The 13,819-nt window shown below is 34.0% G+C and overlaps 1 protein-coding gene across 5 annotated transcripts in view; it reads right to left on the bottom strand.

The window, feature by feature from the left end:
* The window catches only part of LOC132366631 (bifunctional heparan sulfate N-deacetylase/N-sulfotransferase 4), an 843,093-nt gene that overhangs the window by 228,150 nt on the left and 601,124 nt on the right, over positions 1 to 13,819 (bottom strand). The gene's annotated exons all lie outside the window — the stretch shown is intronic.

Consider the following 13,819-nt stretch of genomic DNA (forward strand, 5'->3'; position numbering starts at 1 on the left):
CTTATCTTTGATAAAGGAGGCAAGAATATACAATGGAGAAAAGACAGCCTCTTTAATAAGTGGTGCTGGGAAAACTGGACAGCTACATGTAGAAGAATGAAATTAGAACACTTCCTAATACCATACACAAAAATAAAATCAAAATGGATTAAAGACCTAAATGTAAGGCCAGACACTATAAAACCCTTAGAGGAAAACATAGGCAGAACACTCTATGACATAAATCACAGCAAGATCCTTTTCGACCCACCTCCTAGAGTAATGGAAATAAAAACAAAAATAAACAAATGGGACCTAGTGAAACTTACAAGCTTTTGCACAGCAAAGGAAACCATAAATAAGATGAAAAGACAACCCTCAGAATGGGAGAAAATATTTGCAAATGAAGCAACGGACAAAGGATTAATCTCCAAAATATATAAGCAGCTCATGCAGCTCAATATCTAAAAAACAAACAACCCAATCCAAAAATGGGCAGAATACCTAAATAGACATTTCTCCAAAGAAGACATACAGATGGCCAACCAACACATGAAAAGATGTTCAACATCACTAACCATTAGAGAAATGCAAATCAAAACCACAATGAGGTATCACCTCACACCGGTTAGAACGGCCATCATCAAAAAATCTAGAAACAGTAAATGCTGGAGAGGGTGTGGAGAAAAGGGAACCCTATTGCCCTGTTGGTGGGAATGTAAATTGATACAGCCACTATGGAGAACTGTATGGTGGTTCCTTAAAAAAGTAAAAATAGAACTACCATATGACTCAGCAATCCCACGACTGGGCATATACCCTGAGAAAACCATAATTCAAAAAGATACATGTACCACAATGTTCACTGCAGCACTATTTACAATAGCCAGGATATGGAAGCAACCTAAACGTCCATCAACAGATGAATGGATAAAGAAGATGTGGCACATATATACATTGGAATATTACTCAGCCATAAAAAGGAACAAAATTGAGTTATTTGTAGTGAGGTGGATTGACCTATAGTCTGTCATACAGAGTAAAGTAAGTCAGAAAGACAAAAACAAATACGTATGCTAATGCATATATACAGAATCTAAAAAAACGGTACTGATGAACCTAGTGGCAGGGCAGGAATAAAGACACAGACATAAAGAACTGACATGAGGACATGGTGGGGGAAAGGGAAGCTGGGATGAAGTGAGTGAGTAGCATTGACATATATACACTACCAAATGTAAAATGGATGGCTAGTGGGAAGCTGCTTGCATAGCACAGGGAGATCAGCTCGATGCTTTGTGATGAACTAGAGGGGTGGGATAGGGAGGGTGGGAGGGAGGCTCAAGATGGAGGGGATATGGAGATATATGTATACATATAGCTGATTCACTTTGTTGTACAGCAGAAACTAACACAACATTGTAAAGCAATTATACTCCAATAAAGATGAAAAAAAATAAAATAAAATCCTGTTATTTCAAGAGCTCTTGTCTTCCCTCAGATGTTTTCTTTTCTATCTCCCCCTTATTTCCTGTATTGTTTATATTCTATGTAGTAAGTGACAAATACAATATGGTAACAATGGCTATTTTGGTACATAAATCACTCAAATGAAATTCATTTATACTCCAGAGTATTGTTACACGTTGTCAATCAATGTGTTCCTACTTCATTCTGCAAAATTTGCTAGGTCTTTTTTCATTTGTGCCATTTGAAAAAAAAATGTTCAACAAGGTTCATTGGCCTTAAGATGAACATCTGTCAGCAGGGACATTCTTATGTCTCAATTTAGTAAAACTTTTTGAAAGAGAGAGCAATTTACTGTATTTCCTGTAAATTACTATAACTTCCTTTTCACTGTGAAAATACAAAGTGTGTTTTTATTTTGAGAGGTCAAGGAGGTAGTCTTCTTTAATCATCAAAAAGTTTCAATCAAGTAAACAATTACCAGCAGTCTAAGAAATTTAAAAACAGAATTTAAATTGTAGTTATGCAACAAAAACTAAAATTTCATTTAAAATATTCAAATAGGATAGAAATTTAATATTTGAAACATAGCTTATAGTTTAAAATTTATGTCTTGAATGTGGGGACTAAGATGGAGCAAATTGTGAGGGCCCATCTTATGTATTATTAAATATTGTTTGGGAGGCTGGTATATATTTGGGAGTTTGTGTAATAAGAAATGATACATTTTTTCTAGCAGCAGTATTTCATATGAATATTTCTCCAGAGACACAAAAAAAATTACTTTTTCTTTAACTGTAGGTTGAATGCAGCATTTATAAGAGTGAGGATTCCTTAAAATAATTAAACAAATTAGGCAAACTATAACACGTAAATAAAGTAAGCAAATTTTATCATTTAAATTAGTATTTTAAGTTATTTCTAATTTAGTACGTTGAAAAAGATTTTGGACTATTGCTCTATTTATAATATGTGATATAGTTCAAAAGTTATGAACATTTCTACTTATATGTGAAATGAGGTTAATGTTGGAAAAGTAATAGTGAGTGTGAAGTCAATGCTGAGGTATTTAAGATGAAATGTGATATTTTACAACTTACTTTCAGGTCAATTAAAAGTTTTTTAAAAACTTGAAAAAATATAATGGTCAGTAAGTATAAGAAAAGCTATTCAACCTCATAAATAAACAGAAAAAATGCTAATAATAACTCATATACAATTTTAGGCCCATCAAATAGCCAAAAAATTTAAAAGTCTGAAAATACCAACACTGGAGAGAACAAACACTACAAAGAAATTAAGTTTAGTGAACTAGAGATAAGCATCAATGTGGATGAATATCGGGTATAAAAGTAAGGGAAAAAACTGCAGAGAATATGTATAATAGCTAGTTACCTCTCCAGTGGAAAAAGTAGTATGTGACTCAAAAGGTGCTGGTAACATTCTATATCCTAAGCTAAGTGGTGTGTACAAGGCTGTTCTTATTATCATGCTTTAATTATAGATAGTCCATACATACCCTCTTTAGAATGTATAAAGTATTTCAATATTATAGTAATTAAGAGACACATCAGAGGAATACCTGATTTATTTGAAAAAAAAAAAAAAAGAGGCTAAAATGGCTCTGAATTCAAAACGAGACTCTGAACTCATCTCCTATCATGGGCAGACCAAAATTACAACTATTTACAGAGCAACTATCTATGAGAATGACCTGGAGACTAACAGAAAAAAATATTTCAACAACTAAAGATATAAAGAGCCACAATGAGATGGGTGGTAGGACAGAGATGCAGTATAGTTAGGATCCACAACTCTGGGTGGCACCCCACAAATGGGAGGATAACCACACAAGGCTGGAGGAATCACAGGCCCTGACTTCAGACTATACTACAAAGCTACAGTAATCAAAACAGTATGGCACTGGCACAAAAACAGATGCATAGATCAATGGAACAGGACAGACAGCCCAGAAATAAACTCTACATTTCTATAGTTAACTAATCTACAACAAAGGAGGCAAGAATATACAATGGGGAAAAGATAACCTGTTCAATAAATGGTGATCAGAAAACTGAATAGCTACATGTAAAAGAATGAAATTAGAACATTTCCTCACACCATATACAAAAATAAACTCAAAATGGATTAAAGACTTAAATGTAAGACTGGAAACCATAAAACTCCTGGAAGAAAACATAGGCAGTATCCTCTTTGACATCAATCTTGGCAATATATTTTTGGATTTATCTCCTCAGGCAAAGGAAATAAAGCAAAAATAAACAAATAAGACTACATCAAACTAAAAAGTTTTTGTACAGGGAAGAAAGCCATCAACAAAATGAGAAGGCAGTCTACTGAATGCGAGAAGACATTTGTAAATGATATATCTGATAAGGGTTAATATTCAAAATACACAAAACTCTCACAACTCAACATCAAAAAAAACCATAAAATCTGATTAAAAAATGGTCAGAAGATATAGACATTTTTTCAAAAAAGACATACAGATGGCCAACAGACACATGAGAAGATGCTCAACATCACTAATCATCAGGTAAATGTAAATCAAAACCACAATGAGATACCACCTCACATCTGTCAGAATGACTATCAACAAAACAACAACAAATAACAAGTGTTGGTGAGGATGTGGAGAAAAGGGAGTCCTCATCCACTGTTGGAGAGACTGTAAATTGATGCATCCATTATGGAAAACAGTACGGGGGTTTCTAAAAAAATTGAAAATAGAACTATTATATGTCTGGCAATTTCACATCTGGGTATTTATCTGAAGAAAACAAAAGCACTAATTCCAAAAGATTTATGCACCCCAGTGTTCATTACAGCATTATTTATGGTAGCCAAGATATGGAAGCCACTTCTGTCCATCGATAGATGAATGGATAAAGAATATGTGGTATATGTGTACAATGGAATATTACTCAGCCACAAAGACTGAAATCTTGCCATCTGTGAAGACAGGAATGGATCTAGAGGGTATCATGCTAAGTGAGATAAATCAGACAGAGAAAGGCAAATACTGCATGTTCTCACTTATATGTGGAACCTTAAAAAACAAAACAAAGAAACAGAATGAAAACAGACTCATATCTATAGAGAACAAACTGGTGGTTCCCAGAAGAGAGTGGAGTGGGTGGTTGGTCGACATAGGTAAAGCAATTAAAGAGGTACAAACCTCCAGTGATTAAATAAATAAGCCACAGCGATATAATATACAGCATAGGAAATATGGTCAATAATATTATAATAACTTTGATGATGGTGACTAGACTTACAGTGGTGATCATTTCATTAAGTAAGCAAATATCAAATCGCTATGTAGTACACCTGAAACTAACATAATATTATATGTCAACTATATTTCAATTAAAAAAAAAAGAAGTAGAGTAGTGGGTGGAAATTATCAATCCCAGCAAAGAGCTAGAGAGCAAAGCTCAGGATAGACATAAAAAAATGAAGGGCTGAATGAAAACAAAATGCAATGTCTATGACTGCTTTAACAGTTTAATCTGTTATTGAATAATAATAATAATATATTCTACCTGCCACAAGATTCTATAATCAAGGTGCTTTTCTCCATGATAATTTAATATATTTCAGAACACACTGTATTTCTACAGGGAGTATAAAAGGAGCAAGTTTTTATTTTGTTTTTCTCTTCAGTCATTCTTCAGATATGAAACAATTTTGTAGCATATTTTGATGATTATCATTAACAACAACACTTAGCTGGCCTTAGCTGAAGAGCCTTATAATAATCTGAGCTAACTAATTGGCTAATTAATTAATCACTATTTATATAATCACAGAGAATGACAAACCCAATCAGAAAATATCCCCAGGGCTTTTAAGGCATTAACCATGAGATTTAAAGGCTCTAATAGGGGTTGTTTTCCTCCTTGCTGGGAAGTGGCCAGCTTGGCTGCTCTTACCAAAATATTTTCTAGTATCTTCTCTTTCCCATGGAGACAACTGCTACACCTTGAGTAGCAAAATGGAGCAGCATGGACTTTGTGTTCTTCCCCTGGTGTATCAAGAGCTTGCTCTCTGCTCAGTAATTATCTTACACTGTGAACTAACAAAGCGAGCACTCAAGTTAGTGTTAGGTCCATTACTATTTAGCCTGTTCTGAGTGCAAATGAATTCAGGGAATGTCTAATCCTAAATTAAAATCTAGTTTGTACATAAAAAGCTTTAAAAATTGTCCTGAGCAGAAAATCCTTACTTGGCAACAGGTCTTGTTTTAAAATATGCTTTTTAAAGAATAATAATTGATTAATATGCAGAAGACAGGTATAAATGAAAGTATGCCTCTAAACTCCTTGTTTCTAACAAAAAATGGACATGTTCACAATAACTGATGTCATCAAGAAAATAAATACATAAAAACTAAGTAAAATGCTCTGAGTAGAATATAATTTCTGGGCACAGTAACTAAAAATTAAGATTTAGCTTCTTTGTTCACTTAATACTTAACCCCTATATATCATTACAAATTTCAGAAATATTTATAACATAGAGTCATTTGGTACCTCTCACAGTCATGTTAGGAGGGGGTCCTACTGCAATTCTTGTTAATCAAAGGGTCATAAATAAGATGGAAAAAAATTCAAAATGCCAAATTCCAGATGAAAGATTGTGCCTTCTCTGCTGCATGAACACAGTGTGTCCCCAGTTAGACATTCCTTTAATTTAATTTTCTTGAGGACTGCTGGTACTTACTGAAGTTTTAGGCTTTCTTCCTTATAACCAATGAGAGCCTGAGGGGATGGCTAACATCTCGGTACATGAAACAATTTTTCTCTGTCTGAAACTAACTTGTCATGACCTTGGGTTTATTACAGGATATCCAAAATGATGCATTCCACCTGTTTTCCTTCTTATTTGATTCCTTCCCTTTAGTTATCATAACTAAGATTGCAAGTATTAAGCTTGATGGTTTCTAAATCTATATTGCCACCTCTGATGGTGTCTGAAACTCTAGATCTATTTTTTCAAATGCCTACATCTGGATGTCCTATGTTAAGTCATTAGATCTTAAACCAAACTCCTCATCTTCCTAGCACCTTTTCCTCTGCCCAATTCTGCATATGTTTATGGACACACTCAGGCTAAAACCCATGATACTGCAGCATCTGCACCTTTTTTTTTTTCTTTTTGCTCCTTCACTGAGCATGTTTCCAAGTCCTGTCAATCCTGCATGGTCTCTCCCAGTCTCCCTTTCCATCATGACTGCCACCAAGCTCTGTCCTGGCTCTGTCAGGCCAGGCTCTGTCCTAGAAGCTTTCCAGTACTTATCTCATTCAGGGCTCATCCCAATACTAAGAACAGTGTTGTTTTCCATCGGTTCTACAGATTTGCAATCTGAGAATTGGAGAGGTTTTCAGACATGTTCGGGGTTAACGAGTAAGTGTAGATGCCCAGACTGATACCCGAACACAAGGCACTGTATTCTAAAAGAAAGCTTAGACATTCAGGACAAATAGTCTGGGTTTTCTCTGCTACTTACTAGCTAGATGAGTATCGATATTGCTACGCCTCATTTTACTCATTCAGAAAATGTACAAAATATTTCCTCTTAGTGTTGTCATATTAAATGATATACTGCCTGTTAATGATTATCCCAGTGCTTAGTGTCTTCTAATATGCTAAATAAATACTATTTTAAAACATGTATAATAATTACTATGCCCATATAATTGTAATAGGCTCTTTTAGGTCTTCTCAAAAACATCTTCCTTATTCAAACAACATATTTTTCTTCAATCCTAAATCTGATCATGTCACTGTCTGGCTTAAAATCTTCAGTGATTCAAATGGTATCCTTCTACCCAGAGAGCTCCATATTATGGCCACAACCAAATCTTCAGCATTTAGTCCCACTACTATTTCTTATTTACTTTATCATCCAACTAAGACAAGCAACTTAACATTTGTCCTGATAGTCTCAGCCAAGTCTGAGCTTGGGCTGACCTGCTGGCCAAGAATCTACTTCACCATCTTGATTTGCTAGTGTTCTGTCAAACCATCACAGAAGACTCAAATGTCACCTCCTCCAAGAAATCTCCCTAATTACTAGAAGAAGAAATATCATTTCCCTTTCTTTGTTCCCATTGCCCATAGTAATGCTGTCATGGCACATATTGTATTCTGCCTTGTAATGTTGATAATTGTGAATATGTCTTGCCTATACTACTGAAATCGAGAACCGAATATTTCACATATTTGTGTAAACTCTCTAGTGAATAATAATATACAGAGCCCATAGGTGAGAAATAAGTGATTTGAGCATTGAATTAAATTATATTAAGTTAATATATAAACTGTAAATGTTTTTAGCTGAATACCCAGTTTGGAAGAGATATTACTGGTGTATATTTTCTCACATTTTTCATTCTTATCATTTAAAAGTGTACTTTCATATAATTTTGACTTTTTTTTTTAAAGTGGAGAAAGACCCTATTTGCTTCCATAAAGGAATATTGTTTTGGAAAAATAGTTTTTCCTTCCATTGACAGAGTTAAATATATGGCCACTTGAAAGAATTCAGAAGAAAAGAAAAAACCTGGGACATTTACATTGAGACTTCAGATGAAAGAAAGATAATTATAATTAAATATACCCTGTACAGTGGCCGTCCTCCTCCGAGCATATTTGAGGACAATATTGACTCTGCCAAAATACTTATATGTAGCTTCTCTTTCCAGTCAAGTCAAATTCTACTTACAAGAAACATTTTAAATGCACCCCAATGTTCACAGCATCATTATTTACAATTGCCAAGATATGGAAGCAACCTAAATGTCCATGAACAGACAAATGGATAAAGAAGCTGTGGTATATATATATATATATATATATATATATATATATACACATACACACAATGGAAAACTAATCAGACATAAAAAAGAACAAAATTTTGCCATTTGCAGCAACATGGATGGACTTGGAGGGTATTATGCTAACTGAAATAAGTCAGACAGAGAAAGACAAATACTGTATGATATCACTTATATGCGGAATCTAAAATATATAACAAATTAGTGAATATAACAAAAAAGAAGCAGACAGATATAGAGAGCAAATTAGTGGTTACCAGTGGGGAGGGGAAGGAGGGGCAACATAGGGGTGGGGGAGTGGGTGGCACAAGCTATTGGGTGTAAGATCGGCTCCAGGATGTATTGTACAACATGGGGAACTTAGCCAATATTTTGTAATAACTGTAAATGGAAAATAACTTTTAAAAATTGTATAAAAAATTTAAAAAATATATCTCCCAGCTGAAAAATAAATTAATTTAAAAAACATTTCAATTGACACAGTAATTCTCTCTATGTTTATATAGAACATAGATCATTCTTATAAGTCTTTGACAGTATCTGCTTTTTCTTTTGAACCAGTTGAGTGTCTTCAAGTAGTACATAAACTTCTTGCAACTGGGCACCTAAGGAGGTTCTAAATGCAATACTTCCCTGGACATCTAAAGAATCTGAGTCAGTGTCAGGGCTGCAGTTTCACACAAGTCTTGCTGATGGGTCCTCTCTCCTTTATAGGATTATTGTTGTGACTGAGTTCCTGCTTCCAGGTCTCTGTCATGTTCTCTCTGTCAAACTCCATGTTGTCAAATTCCACCTCTTCCACTATCTTCTGTTCCTTTTTTTTTTTTTTTTTCAGAAAGAAGACTTATGCTCACAAACCTAATCCATTCATTCTGCTGTGAAATATCCCAATAAATGCTGACCCCCATCTGCCCGGGCCACTGCCTAGCTCTTATGCTACACTTGCTGATTGCATGCTGGCTCACTTGCTTAGAAACTGCCGAGGAGCTTTCAGATGCTGCTTGATTAACTCTGACGGGCCATCCATCCAGTTCCTGCTGCCTGGACTGTCCTGCACTGTTGACTCTATACTGGTTGATAATGTATCAAATCTGGAGTCCATCTACCACATACCAACCTTTCCTTTTAGACTCCTTTTTTTGATTGTGACTCCATTTACTCTAAGATATCATGGATTCTTTAAAAAATGTTTATTAATTTGTCAAATATAACAACTTGTTTCAGTTACAATTGTAAAATGTTAGAAAACTAGTCTTCAATTGCCATTGTAGACTCTCATCGTCTCTGTTGATGCTCATAGAACCAATAACTTTCTATTTTCTTAGGTCACTTCTTTAAATAACATGAGATTTCTTTCTTTTTCTCTTCCAACCCTTACTCAAATCTATAACAAGTGTCTTATCTTTTCTTCTATGCTAGATTTCTTTCTTCCTATTCATAGTAATCTGCCTCCTGTTAAACATGGTAATTCCTACAAGTTTGAACTGGAATTTTATTTAGATATTTACATTAATAATAAAAAAAACCTTTCTCAAATATTTTCATCATATCATTTCCTTGTTTAAGAAGTTTTCAAATAGCTATTGGAACTAACCAAAACTCATTTATCTGTATTTTAAGACCCTCTATTAACTGTCTTCTTTATATCTATTAACTTAACATCTCTGTTTTAGTCATTCAATTTGCACAATTTATTACTTTTGCACTATAAATCTTTGAACCTATGATTTTCAATGCAGGAAATATAGAGTCAAATAATTGCATAAAGTCATCCAAATTAAGACACTGGTAAATTGCTTTATCTGGATCAAACCTTAATACCAGTCTACGTATAGATCCACTAAAAACACTACGTGGGGGAAGGAGTCAAACGAATTAGAGAGCTAGCCACTTATTTTGGACTTCAGGTTTATAACACAGATTTCTTTTCCCCCTATTTTTGCCTCTGACTCAAAATATACATATCACTTGTTTTGAGACAAAACTCAAAACTATCCTTAAATTGTTCTTTTTTAAAGTAGTAAGTTCAATTCTGAGACTAATTAGTTCTGCACTCACCAAACAGTTAAAAAACAGTGTAATGATTGTCAATATAATATTTTCAAATCAGGTCTAAGATTACTTATTACATATGTTGAGACATAATTAGATGTATGGGAAAAAACTGTTTCACCACCTAATTTTGGAGTTGACTCATGTACATGAAGATGATAAGTGACAGTTAAGGTCAGTGATTATTTAAGGACACAGTTTCAGCTTGGGTCATTAGGGCATCTGTTGCCTTCTCATAAGAAGTTGGACTTGAGATAGCTTTTGAGATATGAGTAGATTCGAGGAAAGTATTTTAGTGAAGGCTTAGAAGCTGAGAAAAGAGGTGAACATAAACACTATCAATCCATCGCAGAGGAACAGACAGTGGGCTAGCCTAAGAGAAACAGTGTATTGTGAGTAGTAGTAAGAATAGATGCTGAAAAGGTAAATTGAGCTGGATTACATAGGACCTTAAAATAAAGTCTGGATTTCTCAGGCAGATAATGTCTTAAATATAGTCTTATACAGAGTAGATGTCCAATGAATAAATGGAAGCATTTCTTCAAGAAATCTAAAGACATATAAAATGCTAATAATGGTGTCTTGTTGCCAACAGAGAGAATAATGACAGGTCAACAGAATTGATGAAAGCACCAGAATTATTTATAGCATCAATAATATATTTGATTTCATTGCCAGTGTGGAAGCTTACATTCACCATCGAGAAAGAACATTTATTCTATCTTAGGGAAACTATGAAAAAAAGAACATATTTTCTCAATTCTATCAAACTTCTATGACTATTCCAAGTGTTACAACCGAGGGTAAAACATTGTTCATAGAAATCAGGTTAGTGGTCTGCAAGAAGACTTTTTAAATTAAGTTTTTAATAATCAGGATGGCCTTTTATTATCTTAATTTTCTCTAAAAAATGCATTATCACTCAACTGATAGCACTTTGGGAATAAACATTACCTACACGTAAGTAAGGCCATGATGAAAACAAGAGTTGCTTTCAAAACCAAGAAAGAGTAAATTCAAGTGTATAAGACATCACCCTCCATAGGGTGATGAAGGTCATCTTGCTAATAGAGCTTTAGATGTACAGGAAGTATTTCATGATTGCCTTGAGGACCACACAGAAATATTAACAAGTCAAAACATGACGATATTTTCTGACTTCATTCATAGCTAATATTTCACAATCTTTCAAAATACAATTAGTTTGTATTTACAAGTTTATATAAACTTGTATCTACAAGTTCCTATACATTAAATTTCTCTCATATCTTGAATTTCTAGATACACAGTGAAATTTAATTAACAGTCAGATGACAGTTACTGAAACTGAGCTTAATTTTGCTTGCCTTAGAAATGGACATATTAATTTCTGTATCAGTGGCTTTGGTCAGATGAGGGTATGATGAAATAAGATAAAGCACACAAATCTCAAAAAAAAAAAACCTAGATACATTGTAGTTTAGATATGGCAGAACCATGTAGTGGAAAGAATATGGACTTTCAAGTTCAGTTGAAACACTTGCATTCTTTTCACTGCATCAAATGCTGTGACTTAAAAACACTAATTCTTTAACAGTATGACCCAGAATCTCTACCTCAAAGTGAGAAAATTGGCTCAAATAATAATATGCTGGTATATGTTTTGTCCATAGAGTGAGGTGGTGCTGCAGTCAAGGCCATGTTTGAATTGGTTGTTGATTGCTCCCAGCTATGTGCTCCCAGTCTAATCACAGGAGTGGCCTGGGGAAGGTCCAATCATGCACATAACCAAGGTTTTTCAACCCTAACCCTCCAGCTTTCCTCAATTTGTTCTATTGAGGAACAGCATACTTCTACTCTCTAATTTAGAATAATATAGAAAAATGTCACTAGCTATCCAATACCCTCGCTCTGGAAAATTTGGGGAGATTTTGAGGGAGGATGGATTTCTCCTCATCTATCAGTGTATAAAGAAATCTTACACCACCAGAAAAGGAACATGAGGATGAAGAACTGGGAGTATGCAGAGCTTTTCTACACACAGTCCAAGATTCTTTCCCACAAAATCATATTTATCCAAAAAATAATAGTCAAAAGAGAAATCAAATTCCCAAGACTAGAACTATAATTTTTATATTGAAAAACAGTATTCCCTATTGACCTATAAGTAACCCAACAAGTTATTTCAGTTCCAGTCAAGTTTCTGATATTCTTTGGTTAAGAGTTCTGAGCAAGAACCAGATACAACACCCAAAGTGGCAGAAAAGAGTATTTTCTTCAAAGTGACAGTTAACTTAGCATGGGCACATGTGTGTGTGTGTATGTGTGTGTATAGAATATACAATCAGTATACATATGCACATACATACACACTATATATATCTATATATATACACACGCAACTTTTCTGATTCTTTATCTGTGTGTGGCATTGTTCCAGCCTTTGTTAAATTTCGGTTTTCTGTTATTTTGTTTGGGGTTATGTCACTCAAGAAGTCCTCAGTAATCCTTGAATATTAGATGAGTAGTGGTGAATAGCTATTTGTTTTCTATTGAGAATAAGTGATAGAGCTGAATTTGAGGCAGAGAAATTTGTTAAGAGTTATAAAGAACTTTTTCAATTCATACAGTTTATTAGACTAAAATTAGGAAACTTTTCCTTTCAGGATTTCAGGATAGGAATCACTCAGAGAACCATTTGAAGCACATGACCTTGCCTTAAGTTTTTGATTTTAAAATTAAAACTAGAATTTACATTAATTAAAAGGAATAGTAAATACAAAAAAGCATAAGTAAAAAAAAAAGAAAAATCTAGACAGAATTCAAGAGGGATCACTTAATCCCTTTACAACAATACCCAAAATAAAATATTTGGATCCCAGTCAAGTGATACTTCATTCAGTGGCTCATTAAAAACAGAGTTCACTGGTCCACATATATTTTGAAGATTTTTAAAAAGTTAACTTATTTCACTGGTTTTAATAATATTTTATTATAATGGTCATAAGGTGTTAGGATGGGGAAAAAAAGCTGTTATATTGAGGTTTCATCTTTGGAGGATAAAAAGCCTAATAGCAGAAATACAAAAAAGATGACATAATCTTAACAATCTCTAGTTCCTTTATTATTCTAAGCTGTGTTCTATTATATTTTTTATATGTTTGCTAAAATTACTTGTTCACAGAAAGAATTTAATTATATATAAAACAAGATAGGCACAAGTGAAAGTCTTGAATCAAGATGATAAAAAAGGGAATTATTCTCAGAATACCTACCCACCTTAGTAAAACATATTTGGCTTTTCCTTTATCTGATAGCAATCACGGGGTGAATTTGTTATACCGCAGCCAATCTGACCTTAGCCTAGAAGTGCTACCAGTAACACTGCTGTGTTACCCAAAATGACGTGATAATAGAGATAGTAATGGTAGCTCCTGAGGTCAAGTCCAATACCACATCCCCTATAAAACTTTTTT

The sequence above is a fragment of the Balaenoptera ricei genome, chromosome 5 (assembly GCF_028023285.1).
Source record: "Balaenoptera ricei isolate mBalRic1 chromosome 5, mBalRic1.hap2, whole genome shotgun sequence".
NCBI classification, from domain to species: Eukaryota; Metazoa; Chordata; class Mammalia; order Artiodactyla; family Balaenopteridae; genus Balaenoptera; species Balaenoptera ricei.